Here is a 16456-nt window from a genome sequence, read left to right as displayed (position 1 = left end):
TGAAACCCTGTCTCAAAAAAAAAAAAAAAAAAAAAAGTGTTGTTAGCAATTTAATAAATATAAAATAAGCATGACAAATTTTTTAAAAATCTTTATTGAACTTTTTAAAAATGTTAATAATAAGTAGAGAAGGCCAGTTAACGTAGAGTTTTACTGGTGATAAGATAACGTCATTTCAATTATTAATGTTTTCTTAGTGAATAGTTATTGAATATAATATTAAATTATGTTTTGCTCAATGAGGGCACTGAAAAGAACTACATATTAGTTTTTGGTTATCGTATGACAAAAGTGATCACTTACAGGCTTCAAATAAGAAGCATCCAGCCCTGGAGGACAGAATCTTGGCTTGGCAGAGCAACATTCTCTGCTGAAAGTATCACAAAGGTGATGTCGCGATGTTAGCCAAACTGATCTCAAATCCTCTGCTAAGCTTACTCACCTGACATCTACCTCTTTGTGGCTACTGATGTCCTGTTTCCTCACTGACTGTCTATAGGGCATTGCTCTCCGATCTTGAACATACAAGTCCTTCCCCTGCACCTTCCGGCAGCAAGGGCAAGTCTTTCATCTTCTGCTTTCAATCTCTGATTCTCCTTCTGCCTTTGGCTGCAGAAAACTCAACTGGGTTTTTTTGTCTGTCTGTTTGTTTTAACTTTTAACATGCATATTGAACCTACTGATGAAGTACCATGTGATGCTTCAATACATGTATGCATTGTGTAATGTTCAAATAATGTTAAATATATCTCTCTCCTCAGACATCTATCATTTCTTTATGGTGAAAACATTAAAACGCATTTCTCCTAGCTTTTTGAAATGTGTATTACATTATGGTTACCCATAGTGACCCTACTGCTACTGAAAAAGCACGTCAGATCTTCTTACTGTTAGGTCATTGTAAGTCAGTGCCCATTGATCCACCTCTCCCCCTCTCCCCCCTCCTCCTCCCATCTCCCCTCTTAACCTCTGGTAACCATCATTCAACTCTCAAGTTCTATGAGACTCAGCCTTTAATGACTTACTGTGAAGTGAGCCCCACATGGGTAACCCCTTTTGTTGACAACATAGCCTCATCATGGAGCCAGATCTCCTCACATTCACTGATGTCGCCTACCTTCCAAGAGGAAGAGATTTTAGAAGGACCTGGGTCATTGAGGTTCATATTAGAATTCCGCCTGCCACAAAATGACACCTTTACATTCTTCAAAGTTTAAAAATTAGGAAATAGATGTGATCAAAATATGATCAGAATGTGAAATTTTTAATGAATGTTTAAATGAATCCGTGCTATAGTAGTTTATAGAAGGTGACATGAAGGGAAACAGTTGGTCAAGCAGGTCACAGAGAATTTTAAGACTGCACTAGACCCTAAGGGATAAGAATGGCAATGACTAACATTTACTGAGTTTTAAACCCCCAGGCCTGGGGTGTTTACATGTGTCATTCTCACCCTGTCCTTACAAAAACTTTACTATCCATGTTATTCTCAGTTTACAGATAAGGAAACAGAAGCATGCAGAGTTAAAAGTGCTGGTTAAGTGACAAAATGAGGAACAATGCCAATCCAGTGTACTCCTTGAGTTCAGTGCAATAGACATTTGTTAGCTCATTACCCTCTGCTGGGCACTGGGCAAAGTGTTGGAGATACAAAAGTAAGATTCAATTCCTGCCTTCCAGAATTCACCCTTGGGCCAAGGAAGCAAATCACTGCCCCAGAGTATACAATGTGCAGTAGTGTGATATGTACAGGTTTAGCATCCCTAATATGAAAATCCAACATCTGAAACACTCCAAAATATGAAATTTTGAGCGCTAACTCGTATGTCAGATATATGGAGTTTCTTGTTAGGGATACTCAACGAGTAAAGTCTGTACAAACATGCCTCTGTCCAGAATCCAGAATCTAAATCCTCCAATTTAGATTTCAAAGCATATCTGGTCCCAAGCATTTGTGACAAGGAGTATTCAGCCAGTATTGTGTACAATGGCCTCACAGAACAAGAAGTAGCCAGCTCTGTTTTAGTGTAGGCTGCCAGAGGCTTCTCAGAGAAGGTGACATTTGAACTAGATATGAAGAATGAAGAGTTCTCCAGATGTGGAAAAATTCAGATATGGGCAAAGGTAAGGAGCAAATGTGTGATCTCCTTAGAGGAATGCCGGTGTTTTCTGGTATTCTGTACCACTGTGAGATCTAAGTGGTGTGGAATGGTAAGAAATGAGGCTAGCCAGCTGTGGCACACACCTGTAATCCCGGCACTCCAGAGGCTAAGACAGGTGGATCACCATGAGTTCAAGGCCAACCTGGGCTCCACAGTGAGTTGAAGGCCAACCTGAACATAGTGAGACCTTGTCTCAGGCAAATAAACAAACAAAACAGAAAAGAAATGAGACTAAGGAAGTGGCCAGCAGTCCGGTCATACAAGGTCTTGCATAACATAATGTCCACGCTGAATGTATCCTACCTGTAGGGAACCCACTGTTTTATCTTAAGCAGGAATATAATATGGTAACAGTTGTATCCCCATCACCACCACACACACAAATTATACACATCTGTGTTGAGAAATGACTCCAGGGGCACTCTAACACTAAGCAACATCCCTAGACCTTTTTTTTTTTATTTTATTTTGAGGCAGGGCTTTGCTAAATTGCTAAATTGGTGTAATCCTCCTGCCTCAGCCTCTGAAGCAGCTAGGGTTACAGGTGTTAACTGCCTGAAAGATAATTTTAGCAGTAGCATGGAAGACACATTCAGGAAAAACAAAAGTTGAACTGGAAGACCAATCAGAAAACTATCAGCTCCAGCTCAACGTGGTAATACACAGCAAGGCAGCCCAGCCGCAGATCCCAGACACCTGGCAGGAGCTGGTGGGACTCCTGAAGCAAAAGCAGGAGCTGGTGGAAAAACTGACAAACTCGGAGAGACAGATCTATGCTTTTGAAGGAGGCTGCCTAGAAGACACAAGACACTCAAAAGTACAGCAATGGATTGGTATCTGACCAACAACAACAAAACTCCTATAGCAAAAAAAAAAAAAAAATCGAAGAAACCGGAAGTGTAAGGAAGCTGAGCTGTTGTTCAGTAAATCTTTAGTTACATCGGCAGCTGCAGTAAGTGCATTGGCAGGAGTTCAGGACCAAATCATTGAAAAAAGGGAACCAGGAAGTGGGGATGGAAAATGATTCTTCTCCGGACTTCCACAATCAGGAAAATGAGCCCAGCCGGGAGGACCCTAAGGATCTGGATGGATTTGTGCATGGAGGGAAACCTCAGAAGGCTGCTGCTTCCACTTCCTCGGGGAGCCATCATAGCAGCCATAAAAAAGAATAAAAACCGGCACAGGTATGTATATTAGGTTAGGCTGGGAAGTTTTTGTTTGCTTGTTTGTTTTTGTTTTTTTAACAGAAAAACATGAGGGAGGATTGATCTCAGGTTAGAAGACTCATGAATACAGAGGCTTCCAGGCTGTAGAGTCCTGCTTCCCTTTTCTGACCTCACACAGATAAACATCCCTCTTCTGAGTGGGCGTGGTTGGCGTGGTTGCCCACCTCTGCTCTCCAGAACCAGTGCCTGTGACTCTGAGTAGTTTTTTTCTAAATGTAGTGACAAGTTACTTCAGTAAGACATTGCATCGTTTTCTTTGTGTCATTCTTAGAAGCAGAACTGCTGGGAGACAGAGGCGTGGTTATTGTCCCGCACATTCCTCTCTGTTGCTTCTCCCTTAGAATGAAAATCTCCCCCACACTGGCTGGCACCAACTACATCTGTGATCCCCGCTGAGACATGTTCTCTGGTTTTGTGTTGTGCTGAACGTAGACCACAAGTCACATTTCTGATACAGGCTGCAGATATCTGGCGGTTCTCTCATTTTATTCTGTGTTTTCTTACTTTCCTGTTGTTTTTACCATCTTATTTTCTTTCTGGGACTTTTTGCAATGCCTTTGTATAGCTCATCCCTTCCTGCTGACATATCTGATAATCTGTTTCATGCAGCTGCCAATATTTTAACTGAAAATAAAGTGGTTTACTAGAAGTAAAATGGGAAACTTGGCTCTGTGGTTTTTTTGTAGGGGGAGGTAAAGAGTGTTTATTTAATAATTACCTATCTTAAACCTCTGAATTGAAAGCAGTTTCATGTTCAAGGATCAGGAGAAACAGAAAACCATAAGATTAAATCAATCCTCTAAAATAGATATTTTTATTCTAAATAAATATATAAAATTCATAGGCTTCAACTTCTAAAGAAAAAAAAAGGAAAGAAAACTATCACAATCATCCTGATGAGAGATACCCAGGGCCAGAGGTGAGAGGCAGACAAATATGAAAGAACAATGAGAGATTAAATTTGGTGACTAATTAGAAGTAGGATGTACAATGAGGAAAAAAGAAAGTAGGATGTAAAAAGGAAAGAGGATTTAGGAGGACTCTTGCATGTAATTTAGCTTGTTATTTGGATAATGGTGCCATAAACTAAGGGAATTTAAGATGGAAAATAAAATTTTATTATTAGCCAAATTAAGGTTGAGTTATCAGTGTCACATCTAGACACAATCAGAAATTGGACACAAGGGCCTGGAGCTCAGGGGTGAAGTCTGGCCTAGAAAGGCAGGTTTCTGGAATCTTCTGGAATATATTCAGGACTTTTTTCCCTAAATTCCTGTTGCCTGGTGCTAGGCCCTGGGATTACAGGTAGGAAGATACCACTCCTGCCCCCAGGAAGATATAAGCTAACATACACCTGTGCCAATGTTGCAACACTGGTTGAGCACATGTGACCTCACAAGAGCAGTCAGATGAGGTGGCTTCTTGAAGTAGGTGTTTCTGGGGAGATAGGAATAAAATCAGGAGAAAATGGGGGAAGAGATCTATAGAAAAGTGGAAAGTTGACTGGAGAGGAAATGGAATCCAGATGAGACCGTGTGATATCTGGTGATGCAGTTTTACAGTGGCATGCTCCACTCTGCGCAATGGAGAGGAGTCTAGAGGGGAGCAGTTTGCCCGCCGACAAGCTTTCCCAGGGCACACTACCTGTGTTTGGTTGGCCATGGTCCTGGTCCTGTTCCTCAGACTCAGAACTTGATTTACATCATTTGTTACCTGTCATTATTATTGCTGGAGTGTTTCCCCTTAGTCATTCGCCCCACAGATGATTGGCCACACTTGAGGCACAGATGAAAGCTAAGGCCTCCACCTGTGGGGAAGCTGACCTGGGCAGCCTGCCTACCCCAGGCAGGACTCATCCCTTGGGAAACCAGTCTGCTCCAAGATCACTAGTGAAGGAGATTGGTGGATGGTTTCAGCATTCTCTGGTGTCAGAGCCTGCACTGATCCCTTCATACAAGATATTCTACTTGACTCAAAGATGGCAGTCATCCACTTTGAGCACCTGAGATTCCCTTCTCTAACTCTTCTATAAGCCAGGTTCAAGGTTTATTTCTGCTCCCTAAATAAAAAGCACTTTTGAATCCCAGTTTACTGAGATCACACCCAAGTTTTGAATGGTGTTTTAGCTATCCCAAGATCTCCAGCTGCTCATTTACAGGGTTGGCAATCTCTTGATTTACTCCTGCAGATTATATCCATTGTGTGTAGGCTTAACTCTGCAAATCTCAAGTGACAGGTTTAGATCTTAAAGGGCAGCTCACATCACCTCTTATAAAGATGAGTCAGAGAGGGTAGACCAGGAGGGTAAGATTAAATTGAGAAGTCCTTGAACATCTGGCCAAAACATTTGTGCCAGACCAGTGAGTGCTGTGGAATCCCCAGAGATGTGGGTTTGGGATAGGAGGATGGTTTATGATATCTTTATTTGAGACAATTTAATTTGTGGCTGAGCATAAGCTGCATAAGAATAAGAAGACAAAGGCCAAAGGCCCAATTAAGAAGCCAAGGTGATGGAGTTGGTGAGACATGCAAGGCCAGAGCTGAAATGCTGATAAAATCCAGAAAAGAAATGCCACGTTTAAAAGACATTTACAGAGAGAAACAATGAGACTTTGTGATTGATGGGCTGGCTATACCAGGTAACAAAAAGGAAGACGTTAATACTTTTTTAAAAATTACACAATTGTTGCAGGATATATGTCAGGTATTTCATTTGAGCTGTACTTGATTTTAGGTGTATAGATTTTTTTTTAACTTTTATTTGTGCATATTAGTTATACAGAATAATGTGTTTGTTTGGCATATTGGTACATGCATAACAGTATCGGTTTTGTTTATGTTTGTTTTGCAGAGTTGGAATGGAACCCAGGATATCATGCAGGCTAGGGTAAGTGCTTTACCTTTGGGCTACCCCCCACCCCAAGCCCTAGACATGTTTATAAGCAATATATACAGATAGATAGATAGATGATAGTTTTTGTTGTTGTTTTGTTCTTTTACTGAATCCATTTGGTGAATAATGGAGCCCAGCACTTTCATCCTGGCTCTCTTTGGACATTTGGACATTTAATACCATCAGCAACTAAAAATTCCAGCTAATCTAAACTCTTAAATCTCTTAAAAAGGAAAAATTTTAAAGAATAAAGAATAGCATTCAGCTGGGGATTTGGCTCAGTGGTTCCACTGCCTGCCTCGCAAGCACAAGCGCCTGAGTTCGATCCCAGTGCCAAAAAAAAAAAAAAAAAAAACACAGAACAATTTCAATCCCTGGTACCAAAAAAAAAAAAAAAAAAATAGTACCTAGAGAGAAGCTCAGGATAGTGGAGGGGTGGGGTTGTATTAGCACCTTAGTTACTTTTCTCATTGCTGAGACAAAATATTTGACACCCAAAGTTAAAGCAGTAAAGATTTATTGCAGCTCACAGTCTTTAGAGATTTCAGTTCATGGTTGGCTGGCTCCAAAACAGGGTGGCATGGCCAAGGGGCATCGCAGAGAAGAAATACTTCATGGCAGACAGAAGCCAGCAAAGACAAGCAGCAAGCAAACAGCAGTGACCCTCTTTCTGTCCCTTACATTCTACCCCTTAGGATAGGTAGCACTCACATCCCATTATCCACTCCCAGATCTTTGCTAAACCAATCAGTGGACTAATTTGGTTATGATACACCCTTATCCCAGCATCACACATCCCAGATCCACTACCGCGTGACTGCATGAGGCTTTGGGAGGACATCTAGCGATAACAGGTAGGATGGAGGAGAGTTGGTCTGTCAATCAATAAGCATCTATTATTTAAATATATTAACTGATACATGCTAATTTGTACATATTAATGGAATAACATGATATTTCAAAGCATGTACATTGTGTGTTTTCTTTTGTTTTGCTTCATTTTGTTTTTTGTGGTGCTGGGCATAAAATCCAAGACCACATGCCAGGCACACACTGTACCACTGAGCTACACCTCCAGCTCTTACACTGTATAATTATAATGTCATTTAAATCAATTCAAACATAGCTATCTCCTCAAACATGTATCATTTCATTATGGTAAAGAATTTCAAAATCCTTTCTTCTAGCTTTTTAAAATGTGCAGTGTATCATTGTTACCTGTAGTCACCCTACTGGGCAACACCACACGGAACTTCTTGCTCCTCTCTAACTATAACCTAGTTCCCATTCATCAGCCTTTCCCCATCCCTCCCTCCCTTCTATCTTCCCTGGCCTCTGGCAACCACTATTCTACTCTCAAGTTCTACGAAATCAACTTCTTTATATTCCACATGTAAGTGAGTTCACATCTGCCTGTGCCTGGCTTATTTCACTTAGCATAATGATTTTCGTACTGCTGCAAGTGGCAGGATTTCTTTCTCTTCCTTTCCTTTTCTTTGCAGTAGTGGGGGCTGAACTTCAACCCAGGGCCTTTGCAAAATATTTTACCCTTATTAAACATTTATTGTGAAGTCTGGCTGGGCACGGTGGTGTACACATGCCTGTAATCCCAGTATTTAGGAAACTGAGAGGCAGAAGGATTGCTGTGAGTTTGAGGCCAGCCTGGGCTACATAGTGAGTTCAAGACCGGACTGAACTACACAGCGAGACCCTGTCTCAAAGCACACAAACAGACAAATAAATATTTATTCATTTTGCTACAGGATCTCACTAAGATACTATGTTGCCCAGGCTGGGCTCCAGCTCAGTTCTAGGATATAGCCATGCACCACCGTGCCTGGCCAGGATTTCATTTTTTATGGTTAGTAAGCATTTTTATGTAATTTTACTCTATACCTAAGGTTTCTCAAGGTACTGTGGAAACTACAAAAGCTGAATATCTGCTCCCTTTCAATGAGGAACTTCAAGGCTTCTTGGTAAACAGATTTTACTCTAAGAAATAATCAGAAGCAGTCTGTGGATAGCACTTGCCTAATGTGCACTGAGTTCAATCTCCAGTACAGAAAAACAAAACAAAAACAGAACAGAAAAAAAGGGTATAGGACTAAGTTTTTAAGCCTACATGTGAGGATGAGCCAAGTTCCATACAACTGAGTGCAGGGCCTCTGAAAGTCAAGGCAGATGGAGAAAACAAAAAGGTCAGGAGAACCAAAAAACAAGAAAGAAAAGTAATCATAGTTTGAAAAGAACAGGCAGATTGGGGCTGGTGAAGTTTAGTAACAGATTCCAGGGGAGTTGTTATCCTTTCTTTTTTTCCCTGAGTTTTATTCTTTGTAAAACACTTTCAGGTATATTAATCTCATTTTAGCCTTGACAATCCAGCAAAGGAGGTAAGGTAGGGATCAAAGAAAGGGGAAACGATTTGAGAGAGATCTATGATATAGGACTTTATGACCAATTAATCTTCTGGTTGAGGTTTGAGGTTGACTACTCCAGCTCATTCACTCAATTATTAAATTGCTCACACAACAAATACTTGCTGTGGTCTGTCGTGGGTCCTGTTTGCACACGGGTCCTAGACTTCCAGATTTCTGGCGGGGCTACCAGGGAGATTACATTGCCCTTGCCGAAGGGAAGAGGAAGGGAGAAGAGTATGTGGTGCAGATGTTCGTGTTTCAGGTGGTTCAGCCTCTACCCTAGGGATGTGGGACATGCATGGGACAACCAGGGGAAATTGACAAACAGGTAATTTTACAGAAAAGTTAGGATTTTTAGAACAGAAGTCTGAGACAGGAAATAGACTATTATTAGCCTATAGGTAAGACTTAAAACTGAGAGTAAGAGTATAGGTGTGGTGGTGCATACCTGTGATCCCATCTACTGAGGAGGCTGAGGCAGGAAGACTGCAAGTTCCAGCCCAGCCTGGGCAACTTAGCAACTTAGCAAGATCTTGTCTCAAAACAAACAAAAATCTTTTTACAGGGTTAGAGGTGTAAATTAAAGATTAGGTAGGGATTGGAACTCTCAGTAGTAGAGCTGTTGCCTAGCATGTGCGAGACCCTGTGTTTGATTACCTGTACCACAAAAAAGAAATAAAATAAAATAATTTTTAAAAACCACCAGAAAGTGGATTAGATGACCTCCAAAGATCTTGGTTGGGATATTGAATGACTCAGAACTTTAGTGCCTTTCTGTGGGAAACGAAGAAGACAATATTTCCATCTTGAAATTATCTTAGATTCATTGACTATAAGCAGGCCTTGAGCACAGCTCTGTATTATACACACTGGAAAAATATTTCATCGCCCTAGTATCTGCATCCTGTCTCACCTATCATTTTAGCACATTCCTCAAATAAGACCAACATTTTGCACTCATTTTCTTCCATTATCTCATCATCTTCACATTACCAGACAAAGGTCAAAAGTTAACCATGAACGGGTCTTGATGTCCAGTATCTGAATGTAAAATAAGAACATTAGGTTAACTCATAAGTATATTTTAGATAGGAAGGGCATATCTAATCAGGAACAGGCAAAAGAAGGTAATTATGCAGGGTACAGTGTTGCTCTACTGTTGAGCTTGGTTTCTGAAAGCACAACTAATGAATGACAAAGGATTGATGTGAATCCCAGCACTCTGAGAGGCTGAGGCAGGAAGACCATAATTTCAAGCCCAGCCTGAGCAATAGCAAGAGCAAAAACCTGGCTCAAAATAAAGATGTAGCTCAGTTTGAAGGCTCCTGGTTCAATTCCAATACCTAAAACAAAGAATTAATGTGAAAGTATATTTTCATACATACATTCTGACTGTTGAAAAGTGAAGGACAGGGCTAGGGATGTAGCTCAGTGGTGCTGCACCTTCCTGGCAAGTACAAGGTCAATCCCTGGTACCAAAAACAACAACAAAAAAAGTCGATGTTGAAAAATGAAGGGGAGGGGAAATTTAGAAAAGTTTGACAGAAAATCTCTAGTTATGATTAGGAAATCCCCTGACAGTCAAAATGAAAGACGGGGGGAAAGCCAGGATACTTTTAGAAAAATATTCAAAGCTAAATTGGAGGATACTGAAGGTAGAAGCTGTTGTAGTGGAGTGTAAAGCTGAAACAGGACAAAGAGGGATTTTCAAAGTCTGCTTTCTTTTTTCTTTTTTTTTTTTTCATTTCTAACTATATGGCGTAAAAGTGACTTTCTCAAATTAATCATTTTTGGAGGGTGATGTTACCAAATCTCCATGGGTTAGAAGCTGCCTGGCAATAGTAAGGCGCACATTTCCACTCGGTTTTAGTTGTTTAACTGTGTGGTATAGAAGTGGCGCTCGGCACCATGGCCAGCCACCCCATCATAAAGGTTGGTGAGGGCAGGCACAGCTATGCCTTCTGTGTACTACAGAAAGTTCCCTGGTGCTAGAGACTGACTTACTCCACCTTTAGCAAAAACAATTTAGGTGAGGCAATTTCTTGAATTTTTATTTATTTATTTATTTAGGTGGTTCTTGAAGCAAGTTCTTATTATGTAGCCCATGCTGGCCCCAAACTCACCATCCTCCTGCTTCAGCCTCCCAAGTGATGCAATTACGGACATATGCCATTGGGTCCAACTCTTGAAGTTTTGACCCCCCCCTCGTTAAGTTTATGGGTACATTTAAAGCAAACAATACAGTTAAATCTATCACTGGGATCTTGTACCTTTACATGATATATCTTGGTTCTTATTTTTTCCCCATACCCCTCTTCCCTTTATAGTGGCGCTCGGCACCATGGCCAGCCACCCCATCATAAAGGTTGGTGAGGGCAGGCACAGCTATGCCTTCTGTGTACTACAGAAAGTTCCCTGGTGCTAGAGACTGACTTACTCCACCTTTAGCAAAAACAATTTAGGTGAGGCAATTTCTTGAATTTTTATTTATTTATTTATTTAGGTGGTTCTTGAAGCAAGTTCTTATTATGTAGCCCATGCTGGCCCCAAACTCACCATCCTCCTGCTTCAGCCTCCCAAGTGATGCAATTACGGACATATGCCATTGGGTCCAACTCTTGAAGTTTTGACCCCCCCCTCGTTAAGTTTATGGGTACATTTAAAGCAAACAATACAGTTAAATCTATCACTGGGATCTTGTACCTTTACATGATATATCTTGGTTCTTATTTTTTCCCCATACCCCTGCCTTCCCTTTATCCCCTTCACCCTTCCCTATTTACAAAGGCTTTGTTTCCATTTCTTTCCTTTTTGCATATTTTTTCTTTTCTCTTATTTCCTTTCCCCTCCCCTTCCCACTTCCCCTTTAGCCATTTTTTCCTACTTCACACTATCAGTTATACCACTTGAACCTTATTTACACTTTTGGCTTTGCACACCAGAGAAACTATTCAGTATTTACTCATGTGTCCTATTTATTTCATTTAAGAGCATAGCCTCAATGTGCATCCATTTAGCTATAAATGTCTCTAGTTTCTCATTCTTTATGGCTGAGTAGTACTCCATTTTACAGAAAAAGTACATCTTCTTTATCCAGTCTCCATCTGATGGGCGTTTGGGTTGTTTCCAATCTTTAGCTATTGCAAACTGTTCTGCTGTAAACATAGGTGTGCATATATCACTGTAATATGATTCTTTTAATTCCTTTGGAAAGATACCCAGCAGGGGGATAGCTGGGTCAAATGGGACCTCTAATCCTACTTGTTTGAGGTATCTCCATATTGATTTCCATAGTGGTTGCACCAGTCTGCACTCCCACCAACAATGAGGAAGAGTTCCTTTCTCCCCACAGCCCTGCCAGCATTTGTTATTGGTTGATTTTTTGATAGCAGCCATTCTTTCTGGGGTGAGGTGGAATCTCAGTGTTGTTTTCATTTGCATCTCTCGAATGACCAGTGATGTTGAACATTTTTTCATATATTTATTTTCTGCTTTTACTTCATTGTCTGAGAAATGTCTGTTCATTTTTTAATGAACATTGCCCATTTTAATGAACATTGCCCATTTTTTAATCGGGTCTTTGTATTTGGGGAGTCTGGCTTTTTTGAGTTCTTTATACACACTAGATAGTAGTCCTTTGTCTGAGGAGTAGCTGGTAAATTTTTTTTCCCACATTCTAGGTTGTCTCTTAGCTCTGTTGGTGGTTTCTCTTGCACTGCAAAAACTTTTTAATACAATGAAATCCCAGTTGTTGATTCTTTGTGCAAGTTCCTGTGCTGCTGAGGTTGTTTATAAAGTCTTTTCCTATGCCAATGTCTTTGGGAGTTCTACCTAATTTATTTTCAAGTAAGTTTAGTGTTTCTGTTTTGATATTTAGAACTTTAATCCACTTGGAGTTTAGTTTAGTGCATGGTGAACGACAGGGATCTAATTTTAATATTTGGCAAGTTGAAATCCAGTTTTTCCAGCACCATTTATTAAAGAGTCTACCTTTCTTCCAGTGAGGATGGTTGGCTCCTTTGTTGAAGATGAGGTAACTGAGTATGTCTGGTGTTATTTCTGCATCTTCTAATCTATTCCATTGATCCTCAGTTCTGTGTCTTTGCCAGTACCATGCTATTTTTATCACATTGGCTTTGAAGTATAGTTTCAAATTGGGGATTGTGATATCCCCTGCCATGTCTCTGTTGCCTAGAATGGCTTTTACTATTCTAGGTCTCTTCTGGTTCCAAATGAATTTTTGGATTGTTTTCTCAAGTTCTGTGAAATATACTGTTGGGATTACAATAGAAATTGCATTGAATTTGTGTAGCAGTTTTGGTAGTATGGCCATTTTCACTATGTTGACTCTTCCTACCCAGGAACAAGGGATATCTTTCCATTTTCTTATATCCTCTTCAATCTTTTTTTTTCAGAGTGCTGTAGTTTTCAGTGTAGAGGTCTTTTGGCGCATGCCTGTAATCCCAGCACTCAGAAGGCTGAGGCAGGAGGATCACTGTGAGTTCAAGAGCAGCCTGGGCTACATAGTGACTTCCAGGTCAGTCTCAACTACATAGTGAGACCCTGTCTCAAAAAGCAAAACAAAACAAAACAACCCCCCCCAAAAAAAAAGATTGATTCCTAGATATTTCATTTTTTTTGGATGTTATTGTGAAAGGATTTGTTTCCCTAATTTCTCTCTCAGTGAATCTGTTATTTGTGTACAAGAGGGCTATTGATTTTTGAGTGTTGACCTTGTATACAGCTACTCTATTGAACCTGTCAACTATGTAGAGTATCATATCATCAGCAAATAGTGATAGTTTAACTTCCTCCTTTCCTATCTTTGTTCCTTTTATTTCTTTCACTTATCTAATTGCTGTGGCTAATGTTTCTAGAACTATATTGAACAGGAGTGGTGATAGTGAATATCCTTGTCTTGTTCCTGACTTTAGCAGGGAAGGTTTTCTGTTTTTGACCATTTAGTATGATATCAGCTGTTGGTTTTTCGTAGACAGCCTTTATCAGGTTGAGATAAAGGCCATATATTCCAATTTTCTGTAGGGTTTTTTTTTTTCTAATCATGAATGGGTGTTGAATTTTGTCAAATGCTTTGTCTGCATCTATTGAGATAATCATATGGTTTGAAGTTTTGATTCTTGGGGTCTTAAAAATTCAAATTGCAGTGCCAGTGTTCCTCAGACCACAGACGTGGGTTTGAAGGGCCAGGGATTTAGCTCAGTGGCACCACACCTGCTTCACAGGCACAAAGTCCTGAGTTCAAGCCCAGGTATCACACACACACACACACACACACACACACACACACACACAGAATGGGTGTGAAGACTTAGTTTATTTTTGATGTTCCAGTGACAAAGCCAAAAGGAACCAGTTGCTTTTCTCCTTCATTCAGTCATTCATTAAAGATTTACTGAGGTATCGATATGTGCCAGATGTGCTGATTCCTGAGGATGCATGGATGGAGTAACAGTCTTAACTCTTACGAATCTTGCAGACATTATGAGCTTCCTAGTGACCCCTGTGAATTCATATGCAGAGTGCTGGGGAATTAAGGTTAGGGTCAGGGTGTCACACAGGCTGTAACACTGAAGCTGAGTGCACGCGTGTGTGGGCGTGTGGTGTGTGTGTGTGTGTGTGTGTGTGTGTGTGTGTGGAGGGAGGGTTGAACCTTGGACTTTGCAAATGCCAGCCAAATGCTCAACCACGAAGTTACATCCTGAGCTCTTTTTCCTCCCTGTTTTATTTTTTATTTTGAGATAGGACCTCACTAAATTGTGCAAGCTGGCCTCCAACTTGTAATTCTCCTGCCTCAGCCTCCCAAATAGCTGGGATGAGAGGCTGGAGGGACTGAAGCCTGAATCTGAAAGAATAAGTAGGAAGTGGCCAAGTAGATTCAGAGTTGAAATCCTCAGGAGGACTCAGCAGAGGGCTCAGAAAGTCTGATGGTAGAGGAAATGGTTCTCTTACATTGGAGGAGAGAACTGGAGCTTCAGGAGTCCTGGAGTTTTACCTGGCCTGTGAGGAGAAAGCCCCAAAGACCAGCGCAGTCAGCACTCCGTGCTCCATAGCTTTTGGAGGAACCTGCTCTCCACACCGAGTTACTTTACGGTTTTGTGTGTGGGTTTTTTTTTTTTTTTTTTTTTTTTTTTTTTTTTTTTTATGCGTGTTTTCTTTCTGTTTTTTTTTTTTTTTTTTTTTTTTTTTTTTTTTTTGGTGCTACGGATTGAACTCCGGTCTTTGCGCTTAGAAGGCAGGCCACTGAACCGCTGAGCTAAATCCCGGGCCCCTCACACCGAGTTACTTTAACAAGAAGGAGGGATGGTGTGAACACCGCTTTCTTGCAAACATTTTCTTGCCACGTTCTGAGGACGCCGCTGAGAAAGGGTGGCAAGAGAAACCAGCCCAGCCTCTGCCCCGGGCCACATCTGGGCGGAGACACTGGAGCCCGAGAAGCACCTGACCCACAGGGTGGGAGACAGTCAGGAAGGCTTCCCCCAGAAGGCAAGGCTCTGAGGAGCGCCTGGTTGTTAGCAGCCAGGGTCTGAGCAGCAGGCGGGAGGCTGACTTGGCGCAGAGGGACTCGCTGCGTAGGAGACCAGGACGGACAGACGCGCGAGTGTCCCAAGGGCCCTGGAAGATGCAGGTGAAAGGGAGCACATCGAGTGTGGGATTGGAGCTGAGGAAGTAGGGGAGGACATGATTGCAGAATGATACAGAGGACTCAGAGATAGACAAGGGCTCAGTAGACACTTCTTTAGTCAATCAGAGCACTGATGCACTACATAAAAATAGAAAGAAAGCAGTGGCCCGGTAAACTAACGCGAAGCTGGGAAATTCCTGTCACCTCACATTTTCACCGCAACCACCTACGTTGGGTCGGTATAGTCACAGAAGTAGTCACCATCGTCACGTTTGCCTAAGGACACAGAGAACAGAGTTGTAGCCTGGGAGCAATGGGCTGCTCTGCACCCATCCGTGAGGGTGCGCTCTGCTATGCTGACACAGGGCCGCAGCAGCCCCGAGACCTGGCTCAGCAAGAACCTTGCCTCCTCACCTCCACAGCCAGGGCAACTCTGCCTTCTGTGAAGCCGGGGAACGACGCCAGCAGATCCTAAAGACCTGCTCCCAAGATGTGGTCCCTACTTCTGCAGACCCCACCACCTGCAGACTTTCCTCCACTCAGGCCCCAGCTCTACCTACCGGGCCCAGGTGCTGGCGCCTGAGGAAGGCTGGAGGCCTGGGAGCCCTCCTCCCGTTCGCTTTTCCTAATTCAGACTGGGCTTGCCCTTCACCTTCCTGTTTCCTCCTCTACTCAGCCTGCTTCGTGTCCTTAGATGAAGAAAAAGCTGAGATCCCAAAGGCAGGCCTGATGTACAGCAACTGTTCTCACGGAGTGACCACTGAGGAGGCCTTGCTTAGCAGGCAGAAGCGAGGAGAACAGAACCAGAGGGTGGATACGTGGGGTTTCATTGTACTCCTATCTCTGTTTTTATGTATACTTGTAATTTTCTGTAATGCAAAGTTGAAAAACAAAATAGTTGGTATTTTGGGCTGGTTGTAGCTTGCCAGTAGAGGACTTGTCTAGTGGATGCCAGGTTCTGGGTTAAATTTCAACATTACACACACACAAATAGGTATTTTGGAAAAACTGAATTTACAATAATACATCTTTACCAGTTAATTTGAGATGGATGGATGGATAGACAGACAGACAGACAGACAGACAGATAGATAGACTTCAACAAGAATCAAAGC

The 16456-nt window shown here is 41.7% G+C and overlaps 1 long non-coding RNA gene and 1 pseudogene across 1 annotated transcript in view; both read left to right on the top strand.

Moving 5' to 3' along the window:
* The first annotated feature begins 2073 nt into the window (after positions 1-2073).
* LOC104862192 lies at positions 2074-3915 on the top strand (annotated as a pseudogene).
* Positions 3916-7109: 3194 nt separating this feature from the next.
* LOC109117348 overlaps positions 7110-16456 on the top strand; it is a 36051-nt gene continuing 26704 nt past the window's right edge. The window contains exon 1 of the long non-coding RNA XR_002025337.2: positions 7110-7135. This is a non-coding gene — a long non-coding RNA (uncharacterized LOC109117348). The remainder of the gene's footprint in view (positions 7136-16456) is intronic.

This window comes from Fukomys damarensis, unplaced genomic scaffold (genome assembly GCF_012274545.1).
Source record: "Fukomys damarensis isolate Sample0158 unplaced genomic scaffold, DMR_v1.0_HiC HiC_scaffold_38, whole genome shotgun sequence".
Classification (NCBI taxonomy): domain Eukaryota; kingdom Metazoa; phylum Chordata; class Mammalia; order Rodentia; family Bathyergidae; genus Fukomys; species Fukomys damarensis.
Note: the sequence above shows the minus strand (reverse complement) of the source record. Positions and strands in the feature narration are given on the sequence as shown.